Genomic DNA, 17378 nt, shown 5'->3' with positions numbered 1-17378 from the left:
AGTGCTGAGGGACTGTATCCCGGACATCACCATGCCATTCTTGGATGACATCCCGATCAAGGGATGTCCGGTGGAGGAAAAGGACGAAACGATCAGACCGGACGGATGCCGTAGATTCGTGGCGACACACATTGACGACTGCGAGAGGGTGCTGCAGAGGCTAGAGGACGTGAGGCTCACCTTCTCCGGGGAGAAATCGGCCTTCGGGCAACCAGAGATCATGGTTGTCGGACATCTATGCGGACCGTATGGCCGGAAACCGTCTCCGGCTAAGGTGGAAGCCATCTCTGCAATGAAGCCCGATTGTAACTCGGTCACGGAGGTGCGCAGGTTCTTGGGAGCATGCGCGTCTACCACATATGGATCCCGCATTACGCCCACGTTGCTAAGCCGCTATACGGGTTGCTGAAGAAGGGGCGAAAATTTGAGTGGCGAGTCGAGCATACGAAGTCGGTCCGAAAAATGAAGGAGGCTCTTGCTGCAGCTCCGGCGCTCCGGAAGGCTGTCTACGAGAAGGGCACCCCCATCTACATAATGGTAGATACAAGCCCGACCGGGATCGGATGGGTCGTCAACCAAGAAGATGAGGACGGTATTCGGTTCCCAATCCGGTTCAGCGCGAAGGTCCTCAGCGAGCGGCAGCGAGGATACGCCTAGGTTAAACGCGAGCTCTGGGGTATCGTTTCGGCGGTAAAGGCCGATAAAGACTATCTGATCGGGACAGAGGTGATTATCGAGACGGTGTCGAGGTATCCCTCGCGGATGCGTGGAATGAGGCGGGACCTCGGGGGTCCTGTACCGAAGAGCAAGAGAGAAAAGGAGAGGGGAAAAGACCCACAAGGTGCGAGAGTAGATTCACAGGGGCATGGCCCTTCGACACAGAGACGCGAGTGCGACAACGACACAGAGAGACACGAATGTATGTAGAAATATATATAAACAAGACAAACAACAAGCACGAAGTTGGTGACAACCGAACAGGCCGGCGAACAGATGCCGACGCCTGTTCGTAAACGTACAGAAAGGAAGAAGTAGGTTGGAGGTGCCGCCGGAAGCACTCGGGCATTCCTCAGAGTAGCGCGAGCCTCCCGAAACCTGCACAGAAAGAAGCTATGGAGTTTGGAAGAGAGAGAAGCCTTCGGCCCACAATCCGACAACACTTCGTCCTCCCTTCCTTCGCGATCCCTCTCCCCTCCTTGTCTCCCTCCTTTTATAGGCAAGGAAGGAGCCGTTTCTTATTAACTTCCTACCTACCGAGGATCTTCTATGTACAACATAAGGCGCACGTGTATGAAGAGCCGGTTCCTACGCTCTGGTGCACCGATTCCGCTTGTGGACGGTTTTCTTCACGACATCCACCCCCACCTAACCGCGCATCCACCGGCATGCGCCAAATTGAGTTGGGACGGAGAAAACCGGTCCAGCCTTTATTCCCCGCTCGTCGGTTCTTCTTCGGTTTCGGATCGTTCGTCGTCCCAGTCCAGGTTATCCGGATCCGGCTCGTCGTCGTGACGCTTCTTGAACGCTTTGATCCGTTTCCCAGCTACCGGTATCGCCATTCTCGTGCCGTCGAGCTCCGCCAGATGGTACGTCGCGTTGTCGTTGGCGCTTTGTACCACGTAAGGCCCGAACCACCTTCTTGCGAACTTCCGTGTTGCTCGGTGCTGGTTGTCGAGGCTGCTGTCGTAGACTAGCACCCAGTCGCCTTCCTCGATCTTCTTCGGTCGGAGCCGGTGCGTTTGGTCAAACCGGGCTTTGTTCCTCATCCTTGCCACCCGAAGCTTTTCCGTAGCTCGCTCTACGTCCTCCGGTCTTCGCTCGAGCTGCCGTATGCGCGCCGTCAACAGTTCCTCCCGGCTCATCTCGTCTCTCCAGTCCACGGTTGCCCATGAGGAGATCATACGTTCCATTGGCATGACCGGCTTCTGCCCAAACATGAGCTCTGCCGGCATGAATCCGGTTACCGAACTGTGCGTAGTTCGGTCAGCCCATAACGCGTAAGGCAACAGCCGCGGCCAGCTCCCGACTTGACCTCCGCATGCCCGAACTAACCCCTTGACGATCGGTCCGTGTCCGTGCTCCACCTTCCCATTCGCCTCCGGATTGTACGCAGTGGTAAGCGAGAGCTTGACTCCTAGCCGGTTGAACAGCTCCTCGGCCTCTTTGGCGTCCAACTCCCCGCGATCAGCCACGATCTTCCCGACGCACCCGTACCGGCATATCACGTCCTCGATCAGGAACCGACATACGGCCGCGGTCGTTTTGTTCTGGAGGGCTCGGCCTTCCACCTGGTTCGTCAGATCTTCCCGAGCCAGGACAAGATACCGCATTTGTCCTACTCCCATCGGCATCGTCACCAGATCTACCATCCATTTGAAGTGGATGGTCGGAGGGTACGTAGGGTGCAGCTCATCCCGATGGCGGACTATGGAGTGCATCTGACAACTCTCGCAAGTCGTCACTAACCGATGCACGTCCCGGTACAGTCCCGGCCACCAGTACTTCCCCTTTATCTTCTCGAACGTGGCCCACGTTCCACGGTGTCCAGCCCAAGGGCTATCGTGGTAGGCCGTCAGCAGCTCCTCCTATTCTTCCTTCATCGCCACCACCCGGAGCGGGACGCCGTTCCTCTTCTTCGGGTGCTTCCATAAGTATCCGTCCCGGAGAAAGAATCGGTAAGCTTTCTTCCGGATCCGGTTGGCCTCGTCCTTCGTCCACGATGCATCCGACGTCATCGTCCTCAAAAATCCACCGATCTGGAGCCACTCGCCGTCGTACTTGCTCTCGTCGAAGTCGTTAAGTGCCGGAGCGCTCGTCCCATCGGTCGTCACGTACGCTGCCTCGAAGAAGTCCACACCGACTTCTTCGTCCTCCGAAACCATGCCGCCCTCGTCATCAAACCTCGCCCTCGAAAGCATGTCGGCCATGGCGTTGTCCTTTCCGGAAATGTGCCGTATTTCCGGGTCCAGGGACTTGATGTACACTATCCACCTGAGCATCGCCAGGTCCGGTGTCGCGCATCCGGAAACCATGCCGAGAATTGGCAGGCAATCCGTCTCGATAATCACTTCTGTCCCGATCAAGTAGTCTTTGTCGGCCTTTACTGCCGAAACGATACCCCAGAGTTTGCGTTTAACCTGGGCGTACCCTCGCTGTCGCTCGCTGAGGACCTTCGCGCCGAATCGGATCGGGAACCAAATGCCGTCCTCGTCTTCTTGGTTGACGACCCATCCGATCCCGGTCGGACTCGTATCCACCGTTATGTATACCGGGGTACCCTTCTCGTAGACAGCCTTCCGGAGCGCCGGTGTTGCCGCAAGAGCTTCCTTCAGCTTCCGGACCGACTCCGTGTGCTCGTCTCGCCACTCGAATTTTCGCCCTTTCTTCAGCAACCCGTATAGCGGCTCCGCAACGTGGGCGTAATGCGGGATCCATATGTGGTAGAACGCGCATGCCCCCAGGAACCTCCGAACTTCTGTAACAGAGCTACAGTCGGTCTTCATCGCGGAGATGGCTTCTACCTTTGCCGGAGACGGCTTCCGGCCATATGGTCCACATAGGTGTCCGACCACCAGGATTTCCGGTTGCCCGAAGGCCGATTTCTCCCCGGAGAAGGTGAGCCTCGCATCCTCTAGCCTTTGTAGCACCTTCTCGCAGTCGTCGATGTGTGTCGCCACGAATCGCCGGCATCCGTCCGGCCCGACTGTCTCGTCCTTCTCTTCCACCGGGCACCCCTTGATCGGGATGTCGTCTAGAAACGGCATGGTGATGTCCGGGATGCAATCCCTCAGTACCTTGTTCATTGCATTCACCATGTGGGCCACCGAGTTGGTCCCTCCTTGTGGCAGGGTACACATTCGCACCAGGCCGAGGGGAGTTTGCATCGTCGTAATGTCTCTGCTCTCCACGGCTAGCTGGAACTGGTCGTACCCCGAGTACAGATCACCGACCGAGTAAATCGACCTTCCGGCGAAGGCCTCTGCGAACTCGTCTATGGTCGGTCCGATTCCTGCGTTCCGAATGGTCACTCTGTCGATCGGTTGCAGGTCCTGAATGAAGCGCAATGTCCCGTTTTTCTTTGGTACGGTAAACCATCGGTTCGAGTATGGGGCACTCGACGGTTCGAGAATGCCCATATCGACCTTTTGCCTCAATAGCTCCATCAACTCCGGGATGTGAGCTCTCGGTACTGGAATCGGCTTGAGATTCCACGACACATGTGGTACCGTGAATATCACCATCGGCTCCACAATCGTCGGGTCCACGCACCCGATCTCTTCCGGCGAAAATGCGAAGGCTTTCCCGTGCCTTCCGAGCATTCTCCGAAACCGGTCTTCCTCCGCCGGCAGTAGGAACCCGCCCCCACCGACCTTGAGCTCCCGGAGCATCCCGTCGGTGAAGGTGTGTCCTATGCAGGCCGGATCTCGTAAACTGGGGTCCGACGCAACCCCTCTGATTCGGGATTCGCTGCCCTCCGGTAAGGGTGCCGCGACGGGCCTTACCTTCCGGTCCACAGCCTTGTACTTCGTGCTAACTTGGGCCGCCCGATCCGACCCGAGCCCCCGACTGAAGTTCGTGATGACTTTGTACATCTCTTCGGAACATACCGGTATCGTCCGGTCTTCGTTAAGGTCTTCTCCGGCTACCTCCCCCAGCATTCCCAAAGTGTCGTCGAAGGAGACCGCCTCCACGGCTCCGCTGATTTCCTCGTCCGGGCCGAGAACTCCGCACGCTCGAAGTCGCACTTCCGTCCTTGTCTTTTCTCGGCCGACGATGCCGACTATCATACACCCTCCGTTGTTGGAGAAGCAGAATTTCCTACCTATCGTACAAGGTTCCTTGGCTTTCGGTCCTATCGTACAGTCGTGGGGTCTTTCCCGAGTGTCCCGGCTGTCTCGGCCCCACGCCTTGGCAGTCCTCTCTAAAAATCCTCCCGGTTCTCACCACCGAGGGATTCGCGGTTTCTCTCGTGGTTCGGCCGCACCGTCAGAAATTGAACCGAATGGCGCCCGTCCTGGCTTTTGACCCTCGCGTAGGCCGAACCGTTGTCCAGCACCTTGGTCTCCATTCGCGCCACCGTGATGTATGGTTCCCCTAATATGACCGGGTGCGAAGACGTCTCCTGTAGGAAGAAGTGCTGGTCAATCTCGACGTCGCCGATCTTGACTCGCACGTTCGGGCAGGCCCCGTGCAGTTCCTCGGTGGCGCGCGTCGCCGCCCGTATCTTCCACCCGTGCTTGGTGTTGATCGGCCACTTTCCCTTCTTATAGAAGTCCATGGACATCAGGTTTATTTCCGAACCGTGGTCCACCAATGCCACCACCGGTTCCTGAACCTCTCCGATCTTTACCGGGGTCTCCGTGGTCGCTCGGGCCCAGTGCGGCCTTGAATAGTGGCTCTCCGCCCACTCATCTTCCAGCGCTATGTCGTCGATGTGCGTCGTCCGCACCTCCACCGGTCTTTCCGGTTCCGTCTCCGTCGACAGCCTCTTCCGTTTCACCAGGTCCACAATGGAGTAGTGGAACTCCTTCTTTGCGATCCCTAGCACCTCTCGCAATGACAACTCCACTTTGCTGTCGAGGATCCGTTCTTCTAGGACCTTTCGTAGGTCCGTAGTCCTTTCTATTTCCGTCCCCAGTCGGTATCCGCCCTTCCTGGGGTTATCTTGCACGCTGGACCCACCAGCATCGTTCCGTCGTTGCCCGAATCGGGTCTCGTACCGTTGTGAGGGCCCGGCCGCTCCGGCTTTCCCCACTCGTTTGTCTTCTACCAGAGCCTCGTAGTTCCAGCAGACGGCTTCTACGAAGCCCGTCTTCTCCTCTACCGGATCACTCCACCCGGTTATTTCCCGGACCCGTCTCTCAGCGCGGTCCGTTTCATCTTTCATTAGCCATGCGCCGGCAAGGCCTTCCAGCATTGCCGACCAGAACCCGTCCTTGCTCTCCTTTCGGGCCTCGCTGCCCCCGACCCGAATACCGGCCGACGCCGAGTAGTGGATGGCCTCCACGTGTCGGGCCGCTGCCTCTTCCATCAGTCTCTTCATACCTCCTCGCCCGTCGTTTCGGTTTAGGGCCCTTCTGGTGTCGCCGGCGTGCACCCGGCCTTCCCACAGGTACACCACCCGGTTCCTCAACGCTTCTGCGAAATCGCCGCAATCCTTCTGGAGGTGGCCGACCTCGTCGTACCACATGCACCTGTTCCCTACTACCGGCCGTCGGTCACGAGCCGGTTCGCCGCCTTCCCTTCGAGTCTGGGCGATCTGGAGATCCTTTATCGCTCGCGTCAACTCCTCCAGCGCTGCTCCTCCGGATGAGCCATTGACCATGCCGGTCGAAGCCGAACCGGTTTCGAGCCACTCCCGGGCCTCTTCCCTTCGCCCTTGCGGCGCCGGTTCAAGCCTCCTTGCTGTGACAGAGCCCACACCGGCTGCCCCGCCATCAGCCCATTCTCGCCGTTTGTCGAAACGGCAACAGACTCTCTTAACCGCAGCCCAGTCGGTCGTCAGCCCGTCTTCGGTTTCCAGCAAGGAGCCAACTTGATCCCGGTCCCGCTCGTCCACCGACTTGACGAACAGTAGGACCCGGCTCGTATCCAGAACGGTGCGGTCAAGCGCCGAAAGGCGCGCAAAGCGTTCGTCAAACTCCCGGAGGAGTGCGGACGCGTTTCCTCCCTTGCCAGGGGACTCCACCCATTCCATGAAGTCTCGTTTCGAAAGCCGGAGTGCGTCGTCCAGCCCGTATTTTTCTAGGAGTCGGCCTTCAAACTCCTCCCAGGTACGGCTCTCCGCCCGCACCTCGAGCACCTCCGCATGGATGCTCGGCATCGCCACTTGAGGAAACCCGGCAAGACGCCTCTCTTCCGGAATGTCCCGCATCAGCATTTCTGCCCCGTAGGACGCCAAATACTTCGTGGCATCCTTTCCGCTGAACCGGCCGATCGTACCGACGACCGCCTCGATGGCTCTGTCGAGGGCGTCGGTGCCCTCGCGTGCACTCAATATCCGATCCACGGCCGAAGCCATGGCCTCTGCAAGATCCGACCCTTTCATCTTCTGCTCTTCTGCCGCCTCTTTCACGTCGGGTTCACCAAGATGTCGAGGTATCCCTCGCGGATGCGTGGAATGAGGCGGGACCTCGGGGTCCTGTACCGAAGAGCAAAAGAGAAAAGGAGAGGGGAAAAGACCCACAAGGTGCGAGCGTAGATTCACAGGGGCACGACCCTTCGACACAGAGACGCGAGTGCGACAGCGACACAGAGAGACACAAATATATGTAGAAATATATATAAACAAGACAAACAACAAGCACGAAGTTGGTTACAACCGAACAGGCCGGCGAACAGATGCTGACGCCTGTTCGTAAACGTACAGAAAGGAAGAAGTAGGTTGGAGGTGCTGCCGGAAGCACTCGGGCATTCCTCAGAGCAGCGCGAGCCTCCCGAAACCTGCATAGAAAGAAGCTATGGAGTTTGGAAGAGAGAGAAACCTTCGGCCCACAATCCGACAGCACTTCGTCCTCCCTTCCTTCGCGATCCCTCTCCCCTCCTTGTCTCCCTCCTTTTATAGGCAAGGAAGGAGCCGTTTCCTATTAACTTCCTACCTACCGAGGATCTTCTATGTACAACATAAGGCGCACGTGTATGAAGAGCCGGTTCCTACGCTCCGGTGCACCGATTCCGCTTGTGGACGGTTTTCTTCACGACAACGGACTGCCTGCCGATTCTCGGCATGGTTTCCGGATGCGCAACCCCAGACCTGGCAATGCTCAGGTGGATAGCGTACATCAAGTCCCTGGATTCGGAAATACGACACATTTCCGGGAAAGACAATGCCATGGCCGACATGCTTTCAAGGGCGCGATTCGACAACGAGGGCGGCATGGTTTCGGAGGACGAGGAAGTCGGCGTGGACTTCTTCGAGGTGGCTTACGTAACAACCGAGGGGGGGAGCACTCCGGCGCTTAACGATTTTAACGAGAGCAAGTACGATGGGGAGTGGTTGCAGATTGGAGGATTCTTGAGGACGATGACGCCGGACGCATCATGGACAAAGGACGAGGCCAACCGGATCCGGAAGAAAGCATACTGATTCTTTCTCCGGGACGGATACTTGTGGAAGCACCCGAAGAAGAGAAACGGCATCCCGCTCCGAGTAGTGGTGATGGAGGAGGTACAGGAGGAGTTGCTGAAGGCCTACCACGACAGCCCCTAGGCTGGACACCGAGGAACGTGGGCCACGTTCTAGAAACTAAAGGGGAAGTACTGGTGGCCGGGACTGTACCGGGACATGCATCGGTTCGTGACAACTTGTGAGAGCTGTCAGATACACTCCACAGGCCGACATCGGGACGAGCTTCATCCTACATACCCTCCAGCCATCCACTTCAAGTGGATGGTAGATTTGGTGACGATGACGATGGGTGTAGGGCAGATGCGATATTTGGTGTTGGCCCGGGAGGACCTGACGAACCAGGTGGAAGGCCGAGCCCTGTAGAACAAAACGACCGAGGCCGTGTGTCGGTTCCTGATCGAGGACGTGATATGCCGGTACGGGTGCGTCGGGAAGATCGTGGCTGACCGCGGGGAGTTGGACGCCGAAGAGGCCGAGGAGCTGTTCGACCGGTTAGGGGTCAAGCTCTCGCTCACCACAGCGTACAATCCGGAGGCGAACAGGAAGGTGGAGCGCGGACACGGACCGATCGTCAAAGCATTAGTCCGGGCATGTAGAGGCCAGGTCGGGAACTGGCCACGACTGTTACCTTATGCCTTGTGGGCGGACAGGACAACACACAGTTCGGTAACCGGGTTCATGCCATCAGAGCTCATGTTCGGACAGAAGCCGATCATGCCAATGGAACGGACGATCTCCTCTTGGGTGACAGTGGACTAGAGAGACGAGATGAGCCGGGAAGAACTGCTAGCGACGCGTATACGGCAGCTCAAGCGGAGGCCAGAGGACGTGGAACGAGCGGCGGAGAGACTTCGAACGGCGAGAATGAGGAACAAAGCCCGGTTCGACCGAACGCACCGGCTCCGACCAAAGAAAATCGAGGAAGGCGACTGGGTGCTAGTCTACGACAGTAGCCTCGACAACCAGCACCGGGCAACACGGAAGTTTGCAAAGCGGTGGTTCGGGCCTTACGTGGTAACGAGCGCCAACGACAACGGGACGTATCACCTGGCGGAACTCGACGGTACGAGGATAGCGATACCGGTAGCAAGGAAGTGGATCAAAGCATTCAAGAAGCGCCACGACGGCGAACCGGATCTAAGAGGCCTGGGCAGCGACGACGAACAGTCCGAAACGGAGGACGAACCGATGGACGAAGAACCGGAACTCTGGCCGGTTTCCTCCAACCAGAGCGCAATTTTGGCGCATACCGGTGGATGCGCAGTTAGGTGGGGGCGGATGTCGTGAAGAAAACCGTCCCTTAGCGCAATCGGTGCATAGCGCGCGTGAACCGGCTCTTCACGCGTGCGCGCCCTTAATGTATATAATAGAGATCAAGTACGTAGGTATATATATCCTGGGTAGTTAGATTCGGTAGGTAGGACGTAAATGAGGGAGACTGCTCCCTTCTTGACGCTATAAAGGAGAGGGAGACGCAGAAAGAAGGCATCGCGCGTTGAGGAGGACGAAGTGCTGTCGGACCGTAACCGAACGCTTCTCCTCTGTTTGTTCTCTATCGCTCTTCTCTGCAGGTTTTCGGGAGGCTCGCGCTGCTTCGAGGAACGCCCATATGCTTCCAGCAACACCTCCATCCTATCCCTTTTCGTGCATAGACGAACAGGCATCAGCATCTGTTCGCCGGCCTGGTCGGTTGTAACCGCTCGCGCGCTCTGTTGTGTATTTGTTATTCGTTAATATACAAACTTTCGTGTCTCTCTGTCTCTGTGTCCATTCGCGTTCTCTGCGTTGACGGGCCGTGTCCCTGTGTTTCTTTGCTCATACGTAACCGGTCGTCTCTCTCTCTTTCTCTTTCCCCTCCTATCACCTGCTCTTCGGTTCAAGACCCCGGTGGTCCCGCCTCGTTTTCTCCACGCACGTGCGTAGCAACGCGACAACGGCCCGGCTTACCGCTTTAGTGAGAGATTTTGGATCATCATGGAAGGTAAGAAGTAAATCCTTCACATCATTGCGCAGACCTTGACGAAATTGGTCCATTAATGCCGCCTCGTCCCATGGAATATCACATGCTAGAAGGCGAAAATCTGCAGCATAAGCGGAAGCAGGACGATCTCCTTGTCGTAATCACTGAATTTTGTTTATTGTAGTCCTCATACTATCAATGTCTCCAAAGTTGGCTTGGAACTCATTAATAAACCCTTCAAAATCTTCTAATAATGGTGAGTGCTTCTCTAGGAGTGGTGCAAACCATGCTAATGTGGTACCCGTTAACAAGGTACCAACTAGACCCACACGGGCAACATCAGTTGGGTAACGGCTAGGATATTGTTCTACTGTTTGGTTGATGCGCTCACTCTGTCCGTTAGTTTCTGGATGGTAGCCGAAAGAGAGTTTGCAAGAAGTATGTAAGAGTTTGAACATGTGCCGCCAAAATTTTGAGATGAACTGGGGACCCCGATCACTGATAATATCATCAAGAAGACCATGTTGTTCTACTGTTTGGTTGATGCGCTCACTCTGTCCGTTAGTTTCTGGATGGTAGCCCGAAGAGAGTTTGCAAGAAATATGTAAGAGTTTGAACATGTGCCGCCAAAATTTTGAGATGAACTGGGGACCCCGATCACTGATAATATCATCAAGAAGACCATGATGTCGAAACACCTCTCGCATGAGTAACTCGGTTGTCTCTTGGCTCGTAATGGCCTTTGTGCAGGGAAGGAAATGTGCCATCTTGGTAAAATGATCTACTACCGTGAGAATAGAATCAAAACCCTTGGAAGGTGGTAGATCCGTAATGAAGTCCAATGAAATAGATTTCCATGGACTCTCAGGAATAGGCATTGGCTGTAATAAGCCATATGGATGATGTCGAGGTTTTTTGGATCGGCAACATGTATCACAACTACGAACATAATCCGTAACAAAATGGCGAAGTCGTGGCCACTAATACCTTCGAGAAATTAACGCCAAAGTCTTGTGGATGCCAAAATGTCCAGCCATTGGTGTGTCATGACATGGCCCACTTGAGGCACCTTCTCAACCTTTGGAAGCTACTCATAATGAATCTACAGATTATTCCATTTCTGATGCAGATCATTCTATTTCTAATGCAGACTTACATGATGCACTTATTAATGAGAGGGCTGATATAGAGGAGGCAAAGATTGTGCCTAAATGGCCGTTGCAGACTTTGCAAGACAGTAAATTGGATTTTCCTTTGTCATATCGTACTCGTTCAGGTTATCATAGTGCATCTTTTGCATCAGATTGTTATGTTATGGCTGCCTCCAGTCTTTGCGATGAGAATGAGCATGTTTCTTTTGATGAAGCACAAAATTCAGAAATTTGGATGGTTGTTATGCAATCATAATATGATGATATTATGAAGACTAGTACATGGTCTTTATGTGACTTGCCTCCTGGCAAGAAGGTTATTGGCACTAAGTGGGTATATAAGCTAAAGCGTAAACCTGATGGAACAATTGACAAGTATAAGGCTAGGCTTGTTGTGAAAGGTTATACCCAAGAAAAAGGCATTGATTTTGATGAGACATTTGCACCCACCTGCCATATGACTATTGTTCATAGCATTTGTGCAATTGCAGCTCATCATGATGATGTATTTCTGATCATGGTTGTGTATGTTGATGATATGTTGCTCACTGGTCCCAATGAGAAGCATATTGCTGACTTTAAGGTTGATTTGCATGCCTCTTTTGAGATGTCAGATTTGGGGCATTTGCATCATTATTTGGGCATTCAATTTATGCAAGTTGATGGTGGAATAGCTTTGTGTCAATCGAAATACATTGACACATTATTGCAGCATTTTGGCCTTGAAGATTGTAAACCTATTGCCACTCCCATGGAGACAGGTTTATGTTTGAGCCTTAATGATGCTTGACATGCATTTGATGTTGTTCTCTATCAGCAAGCAGTTGGATGCTTGATTTACTTATGCATAACCCGACCTGATATTCAGTTTGTTGTCTCTCAAATGAGCAAGTTTATGCATTGCCCAGGAGTTAAGCATTGGCAGGCAGTTAAGCGCATCTTTTGCTACTTGAGTGGTACCCGATCACTTGAGTTGTTTTATCCCAAGGGGGGAACACTACCACTAGACTTGCATGCTTTTTCTGACTCTGATTGGGCTGGTTGTTATGACACTCATGTGTCCACAAGTGGTTTTTGCTTCATGCTTGGTAGCTCACGCATATCTTGGTTGAGCAAGAAGCAGCCTATTGTGGCCACTTCTAGTTGTGAAGCTGAGTATAGGGCAACTTTCACAGCTATAGTTGAGTGGGTGTGGCTCATACGCCTTTTAGTTGATTTAGGTGTTGGTTAGTCTTTTGCCACCACCATCTTCACTGATAGTTAAACCGCAATGGCAGTTGCAAGGAACCCTGTGTTCCATGCTCGCACTAAGCACATTGAGGTGCATTATCACTATGTCAGGGAAAGGTTCTCCGTCGGAGAGATCAGTTTGGCTTATGTGCCCACGCAAGAGAACATTGCAAACCTCTTCACAAAGGCTCTGCCTAGGGAGAAGTTTGAAGCTTTCCACAAAGCTTTAGGCCTACTTCCATTTATGGATTGATCTCTATCCACATAGCTTGGCACTTGCTTAGCCATGAGTGCTAGCTCCTTGTTCACCGCATCACTCCCAAGGGGGATTTGTTGACATATTTCAGTAGTGATGTGTGTGAACACACTTAGGACAGTGTTGTGTGAACACACTTAGGACAGTGTTGTGTGAACACACTTAGGATAGTGATGTGTGTGAACACACTTAGGACAGTGATGTGTGAACACACTTAGGACAACAGGGGCATTTTTTCCCTCTTTAGGAGGTTTTTTCCCCCTGTCTATATATACTTTCATAACCCTAAAGTGGTGAAGCTTTTTGGGATTCAAAGCAAGAACCCAACATTATCAACGTTTCGGCCCATATGTGATCTCTGGTAAGATCAATGATGTGAAATTTCGCCTTGATCTTCCTCCTCATATGTGTCTTCACCCGGTCTTTTCCATGTTTCACTTTTGGAACCCTACACACCAAGCTCTATTCCCCCACCTCCAATCTAAGTCTCCAATGGCTCTGAATATGAGTTTGTTTCCATTCTCGACTCCAAGATCATTCACAACAAACTATATTATTTGGTTGATTAGTTAGGTTATACACCTAATGATCGAACATGGGAGCCTATCGAGCATCTTGCTAATGCTTCCAACATGGTTGTTGCATTTCACAACAAATATCCCCATAAACCAAGTCTGAACTCTTGTCTTCCAACTCGTGGAACTCGTCGTCGAAGAGGGGGGATAATGTCATGAAGATATAGTACATTTTGGCCTATCAAGAGTTGAACTCGAAACTTCTTGGTCTGTGTTGAACCTTTAACCATTGTAATAACATATATGATGTGTAGTTATAATAATTATATTTTTAGTTATTAAAAGATATTTGGAATATTCTAGAACATTCTTGATGATTCTAGATCTCTCTCTCTCTCTCTCTCTCTCTCTCTCTCTCTCTCTCTCTCTCACGAGTCACGACAGGAGTTTGCTTCAACCAGGACACCAGGTTCTCCTTCCCTTTCTTGACGAATCCTTTCGGTTGTTTTATGTAGATCTCTTCTTTGAGGTCACCATGCAGGAACGTTGTTTGACGTTCAGCTGTTCGACCTCGTGGTCCATGCTTACCACTATGCTTAGCATCGTCCGGATGGATGCCACCTTTACTACTGAAGCAAATATCTTGTCCAAATCCACTCCTTTCTTCTACTAGAAGCCCTTCACCAAAATGCGGGCTTTGTACCTCGGTGGATTTCCGGCGTCTCCCGATTTAAACTTGTATACCCACTTGTTTCGGAGCGACCTCTTTCCCTTCGATAGCTCTGTCAATTTGTATGTGTAGTTCTCATGCAGGGAATCCATCTCGTCCTACATGGCACTTAACCACTTGCGGTTGGAGGTGTCCCTCTTTGCTTCCTCAAAGCTCTCTGGCTCCCCCTCGTTGGTCAGCAATACATGCTCTTCATCCGAAAATCTCCAAGGGGGGCTTCTCTCTCTAAGAGGATATCTTCTCTCCTCGACAGACACGGTCGGCTCCTCTTCGACATTTTTAGTCGGTTCTTCATCCGAGTCTGAGTCGGCTTTGTGTTTTGCCGATTGCCTTATTTCTTGTTCGGCAGTCGGTCCGACTTCGATTGTCGACCCGAATTCGGTCGACTCTCCATGTTCTTTAGTTGGTTGTTGGCTTCCAACTACTCAGGAGGATGTGTTCTTCTCCGACTCCCAGTCGACAATAGTCTTCTCCTCCATGAAGACTATGTCTAGGCTCCGAACGACCTTCTTATCGACTAAGTCCCATAGTCGAGAGCCGAATTCATCATCTCCATAGCCGAGAAATATGCATGGCCAAGATTTTGGATCTAATTTTCTCCTTTGATCCTTAGCCACATGCACGTAGGCATGACAGTCGAACACCTTTAGGTGTCAGTATGACACATCTTTGTCGGTCCACACCCTTTGTGGAAAATCTCCGTCCAAGGGTGTGGATGGTGATCTGTTAATCACGTAACACCCAGTCATTTGAAACAAGTAATATGTCGCATTCCTTTATTGATAAATACATGAGATGTCAAGAATTAGTATTTTTTAACAAATTTTCAAGAATCTATCACGCATGCGCATATGATTTTTAAAAACATCACTCAAAAATACAGTTAATAATATCAAGATTTCTAATTTAACCGATATTTTCTCAATTCATATACAAATTTATCCAAATCTTAGATAAGATTACGGCAATGCATCCAACTATAATTGTAATATGCTTTATTGTATACAATGTTAAATTCGAATCCAAGGCAACAAATTTAGTAATTCAATTTTGTTGTTATATTTGTCTCTAAATCTTATAGAAATTGTTATACTGAATTAGTAAATAGGATTTTTGGATATAATTTGAAAAAATTTCAGAAACGAATATCTTGTGATATAACACACATGCCCAAAAACCACTACGAACATTATATGCCAATCATACATGAACAACGTGAATGTATTATTAAGTGAGCAACAACATTCACTTAATATTATTGTGTTTACTCGAAACTAAATAACCAAGATTAAAGACAACATAAATCCTAGAGTAAAGCTAAATTCAATTATATTAATCAAGAAACAATTATAATAAACATTTTTCATACAATCGATAAGTTCATCATCATCTATTCATTAAAAATTATACATAACCACATACTTTACGAGTCAACCTTTGCAAACATATGATAGACACATAAAGTTCGAGACACCAATCAGATAGTGTAAACAAATGGTACTCAAACGAAAAGTTCTTATATTTCAAAACAAGTTTTCAATTACAAATACAAAGTATTATACAATTCACTCCATTAGGAGGTCTGGAACAGGCTGCACTGACAATTGTGTCGCATCTACATGTTCCATCTCCTCAGCTGAATATTGTCTTTGATTAGACTCCAATACATCTTCGAGGTCAACAAGGTCCCCTCCTTTATCATCTATAGGTTCCATCGGTTCTCTAGAGGTCAACTGAAACATCTTAGTTTCATTGATATGTTTTGCCCCAACCTCTTGGTACTGGTCAGGACAATCCCATATAACTTGGATCCTCGTCTTAATAAAATTGACCTAGGAGGGGTCCTTTTCCAATGCAACGTTGTTCCTGAACAACTTGAGAGAACACAATCATTGTTCCTAAATAAACAATCATACATGCAAAAGTAAGAAAACAAACACAGGAAATTCTATTTTATTTTAAGAAAAATTGATCACACTTATGAGAATACATGTTCTAGAGATTAAGTTAAGCACCCAATCATCAGGGTTCGAGAACAACTTGACAAATCGATTAATAAATCGTTGGGGCTTTTGATACAAGTTTACTAGACACTTGCCGCCAGACACATGGCACAATTTCTTTGTTACAGTTGGGCACATGATATAGTTAACGATGTTTCACTCATTCACATGTGCCCGAGCCTTCTACTTAAAAATAGTGTCGTAGTAACCCACGCACAAATGCTCCACAGCGCTGACCATTTGATCGCCCGGGGTACGAGTTATGTTCGTTTTAACCCTAATTGTAATGGAATCAAAACAAGTCAATATATATGTCGTAAGTACAATAGAAGCCATACATTAAATATATAGCAACTTAAAGTTTACTAGTGCATGTGTTCGGTAGCATGGCATCTTGACTTCAATGCAGTAGTGACCGATAAAGCTTGACCCATGTTATGAAATATTACGATGCACCATAATGGAGCCAGGGTCAGCTCTGCAAAGTCTTTTACCATCTTCTCTATTTGCGGATATTTGTATGGTACATCGTCGTATGTGGAGCATGTTATTCAAAATCCATACGGTATATCCGCGACGAGCAATGTATAATGTCTCTTGGGTAATATGTCAAGCATATTACCCACATCACCATTATATACACTATAGTACAATTGTCGGAAAGGATCACTCTTGTGCAAAAAACTTTTTTTAGTATCGGAGTCTTCAAGCACCTCCAGCTCCTTTCCTTTTGTCATTCGCTTTTCATATTTCGCTCGTTCCAAATGGGTGATGAAGGCGCTTGGTATGCCTTCATTGGTATCACCCATTTTCTTTGAGCGAGGTGGTTTATGCAATTATACGTATTGTAAGAAGATACCCATTATCCTAAAATCAATTAATATTCATAAACCATACATACCCATTCTCTAAACACAATGAAGAATTCTTCAAGAGCCTTGTATGATGATGTTTTTGGGCATGATTGCTCCACTTCTTCCCACGTAGGTAGGGACAACTTTTTTTATCATCAGCTCTTGTATTTTCATATAAACCTTATGGCTAAAAAAGAAAAGAAACTAAGATTAAAATAAAGAGCAAATCAACAAAGCAATCCAATGAACAACAATCATCACATAGATTACGCTTGAAACTCTGTCACCATTTCATCTAGGTTGAACTCCTTGGCGGCCACTCTTGACAATACAAATATTAATAATCTGTCATCCTTTACCCCTTGCAATGACCGCCAAGGAAGCAGCTTCATGTCCTCGGCTAATTCTTCAATCACTAAGTCACTTTTCCGTGACTTAGACTTTATCTCCACTTGTGGGTCCAACTTAGCCTTGTTTGATCTTTGACCCTTTATCTCTTTTCGCTCCCACATACCAAAAATTCGATCTTGGAGGTCCCACACCTCCCCTGT

The sequence above is a fragment of the Azolla caroliniana genome, unplaced genomic scaffold (assembly GCF_043228905.1).
Source record: "Azolla caroliniana isolate FFs.n. ecotype wild unplaced genomic scaffold, voAzoCaro1.0.p SCAF_20, whole genome shotgun sequence".
NCBI lineage: Eukaryota > Viridiplantae > Streptophyta > Polypodiopsida > Salviniales > Salviniaceae > Azolla > Azolla caroliniana.
Note: the sequence above shows the minus strand (reverse complement) of the source record.